The following is a 4,489-nucleotide window of genomic DNA, read 5'->3' as shown; positions in this document are numbered from 1 at the left end:
GACTCCAACCAGCAAAATCATCTGGCTCCAGCTCTGTGGATGATGAGTTGGTCCAGAGAGAGAAGTAAACAAAGCAGAGAGGAAGGAGGGAGGGAGGACACATGTGAATCACACACACGGACATGCACACGCACACACTAACACACACACCTGTCCAATGTTTTCCCCAGCTGTGAGTACAGTCTGTTTCTCCCAAGGACTCTCACAGAAAGACGTTGAATGCCACTCACACTTCTCTCCACTTCCCCCATCAGGTCCACACGCACACACACACACACACACACACACACAGTCGTACACACACATGAACACACTTTTTTCTGTGGTTTAGAGATGTCACGTCTGGCTGAGTTTGAAGTGTATCTAAGGGGCTATGATTATTATTCTCCGCTACACACACATACACACACAGTCACATAGGCACAAACACAAACCACACACTCTTCTCTGGAAACCTCAGACGAGCTGGAGACTCACGCAGTATGAACGCTGCAGTCGATGACTCTGCTCATTGTGCTTTAACGTTGCCTCAGGTCAGTTTGATGCAGACCCGTGCTTACGGTCTGATCGCTCCACTGATCGTTCTACCTGCTACACATAAACACTCACACCACAAAGACACAACAAGCTCTGTTCACTTCAAGGACTCATGTGACAAGGAATGGACTGTCTTTGATGGTTTGGTGTGTGACAAAACACAGGCGCTGTACCGTTTTCTTGTTTTTTTGCTGTTATATAAAGGTTTTTCGTTGTTATTTGTTATCCATCCCATAGTTTCACCTTGATTTTTTATTCTGTCACTTCTCACCTTTTAATTTATATTCCCAAATCTGATTTCTCTAATCTTTTTTTACTTTTATACATGTTATGACCTTACATCTGCTCATGCTCTCTGGTCTGATGATTAGTTGTTGCTGTCAAACCAATAATTATATGTAACAGTTTTTTATGGTTTCCTCCACTACATCTGTGGGAGGAAGTAGTCTTTAAAATAAGGTCACTGCCAAAAGCTTAGACAGTTTTTAAATGATCTTTTTTTAGGTAGTTGCTTTAAAGTTGTGTGTCATTTAGTTACACTTGAGGCCTTGTTTTTATGTGTCATTTTAAACAATTCACCTGTAAAATTCGCCACATTGAAAGAAAAATATACATGTTGCCTGTAAATTATTTGGGTTTTAGATGTGATTTTATCTGCAAGACAGATTATTCGGTCCCTGACCACTAACTAACTCAATGCACCAGGTTATGCTAGAAAAGAACAAGTTTATATGATGACATCGGAAGGCAAAAGTGTCTATAGCTGTTTCAAACAGCCACACTGAAAGGCGGGGTGAAAAGCCAGCCAAGATAATCCTTTAAATATGGGGATAACCACCACATCTTCATCTCCCTGAAGGTATTCACAGTGTTGCTACATTTTATGAAAAGTGTCAGAAATAGTTGTGTAATTAATTTAAAAAAGGAGAGCTAGAGTTCAGTTCAAACCCTGAAGAACACTCTTGATGTAACAGACTCAGCCTGAGGTGGGTATCAGTGCTTGCACCATTCAAGCAGAGTGTATTAGTATTGGTTTCATAACAGGAAGCTGCTGACAGTTCAGCTGTTTTCAAGTTGTTTATATGCGTCGTTATGGTTTGTTTGTTTTTTGTTATTGCTTTTTTCATCAGTATATTGTGGTCAAAGTCATCAGAGGGTGTCTTGAAGATTTTCTTGTGCATTCACAGGTGGAAGTGAAATGCTTTGAGGGGAGCTACATGTCCTCAGATAGTGTCACATGATGAGGACAGTTTAATCACATCTTCCCTTAAATGGTCATTAAATGGTACAAGCAACATCCAGCCATGTAGTATTTAGTTCAGTGTGTGCGTGTGTGTGTGTGTGTGTGTGTGAGAGAGAGAGACTGTGTATTTAGTGTCACTGGATCAGTAATGGGAAACAGTGACACACTTTGTCCATTCAGCTTTGTTAACACACACATTTCTGTCTGCCTCTGTGTGTGCATGTGTGTGTGTGTGTGTGTGTGTGTGTGTGTGTGTGTGTGTGTGTGTGTGTGTGTGTGTGTGTGTGTGTGTGTGTGTGATGTGTGCGGTTGTTACAAAAGTGCTATTGGCAGAAATGATGCAACACCTGCTGATGGTGACTTGTATGTCGTGCCACTCACTAGAGGATGTAGGAATATATTTTTACAAGCTCTCTGTTACAATTTCCTGCCTGCTAACAGGTTTCTAGGCAATGGCACACACAGTGGAGAAAATCAAGCCACATTCCAACAATAACACCACCACTGAAAAACAATATGTAAGGATTTCATGCATATAGATGTATATGCACTATTTTAGCTGCTGGATATGAATATGTATTTTTACAGTTAATGTTTATGTGTTTTAAGTTTTTACACTTGTCAGGCTGATCTTGACGCATAGCAAAGTTGGATTATGAACCAGGCAAAGCAGGCAGCTGTCCAACAGTCCAAAACTTAAAAGAAGTTCAGTTTAAAATGATACAAAAACACACACACAAAACAGAAAAAAACAGCAATTAGTCACATTCCAAAAGCTAGTGCAAGTGAATGTTTGGTTCTTTTGCTTGGTAAATTGATTATTATAAAATATAAATTGATAAATTATACATCATCGTTATCAATATCATTTTTTTTTTTTGGTCTCGCACTGGCTGTTTGATGAAAACACTTGCACCAGTTGCACAAATGTAAAAAACAAAATATTTAATTGAGAGTTAGCGGTCTCAAAGAAGTCGTGACTGTAACTAAAATATGCAGCAACCCTGCAGACAGCTGTTAAGGACATAAAGAATCCTCATGGGCCACGCGCGTGTGTGTGTGTTTGTGTGTCTAGGGGATAACCTGCTGAGATCGAGCAGCAGTGACACCCTGATGTATTGCCAGGCCTTGAGCGTGACCGTACGGAGAGACCTGTGTATGTGTACGTGTGTGTATGCGTGTGTACGTGTGTTTGTGTGTGTGCATGCGTGTATGTTGGCAAGGTTTGGGAGGTGCAGTTGCAGAAAGTAGAAAATAATCAAGAAAACTGAAGCAGATGAGAACAACAGAGATCAGTGGAATGTATTTAGATTGGCAGTTAACATACAGCACTAAATCTTATCTGTAACCAGTAACACCTCAGATATGTGTGTGTGCGCATGTGAGCATGAGCAGATGTGTGTGCATGTGTGTGTGTGTGTGTGCAGATGTGCGTGGAGGTTATCAGCTATCCAGAGTTTTACTGCCTGTGTTAAAGCGCTTCCATCAGAAAAATGTTTTGATCCGCTGCCACACATGGTTAAGCATTCACCACCTGACTCTGCTTCGTTTCATACAGCAGCCTGAGGGAAAAAGACAGAGAGAGGCGGCGCAAGAGAAAGTCCAAGTTGTGGAAAAAGAGGTGTTGAACTGGTCAGGCGTGCCTGCCCTCACCTCCCCACTCGCTTTTACCTGCCCCCAGAGCTCCCTAAAGCAAGTATACAGGAACATTGTATTTTTCCTCAAGTTTTTTTTTTTAGATGTGAGAGACATTTGCTTTCTTTCCACTCCCCCACTGTCTCTCTCTTTCTTTCTTTCTTTGTTTTTTCACTCATTCTCTGGCTTAACCTGTCTCTCTCTCTCTCTTTCTCTCAGTATATCCACACTCCTGCAGCAATGGGAAATCCTTCAAAATCTATAATTCACGCTTCACTGCTCCTCTCCCTCCCTCGTCTCCCACCATTTCTCCCTCTGCAGGCCTCTGTGTGTGTGTGAGTGTATTTGTGTATGCGTGTGTGAGCTGGAGAGAGAGGGAGAGAGAGAGAGAGACCTGAATACAGATGCAGATTCCTTGTGGAAAAATACTAACAAACATATGGTTCTGCCTTTACACATACACACAACCTCACACACTCATCCACACACATCTTATTTACATGCACACACCACCCACTACACTCACATGCAAATAGTTGCTCATTTTAATGATTCTTTATGCAAAGCCGGAAAAAATATTTTAATGATACTGTATGCAAATTAGACAAAGATTTCCACTGACTCATGCTACACATGAGAAATAGTAGTATATTAGAGAGAATTCCATGGCACACCAATTAAAATGCATGTAAAGTAAGGCCTAGTGTGGCCAAACCTGCGGGGCAAGCAGGTCACCAGGGATAAATTCAGCACGCTAGAAAATTCACACCAAAGCTGGTTCAAAGTAGGAGATTTGCCAGCATGTATGTTTTCATGTAATGCAGAGTACGGGCAAATTTGCTGTTTAAATTCTTTTTATTGTATGTATGAAAAATGAAGTCCCAGAAGATAACAGAATTCATTAGTGTTATTTCAAAATAGGACACTGACAGAATAATTCCCTCATATGATAATAAATCCCACTGTTGAATTGTCTTAAACCCTTTACTCATAAGATATTAGCACAGGCCTTTTTCACAGCACACATTTCGACTTGTCGTAGTAGGAAAAGCACAAGTGTTAATAACTAATAAC

Source organism: Thunnus maccoyii, chromosome 2 (genome assembly GCF_910596095.1).
Source record: "Thunnus maccoyii chromosome 2, fThuMac1.1, whole genome shotgun sequence".
In the NCBI taxonomy this organism is placed as follows: Eukaryota; Metazoa; Chordata; class Actinopteri; order Scombriformes; family Scombridae; genus Thunnus; species Thunnus maccoyii.
This window is presented reverse-complemented; position numbering follows the sequence as displayed.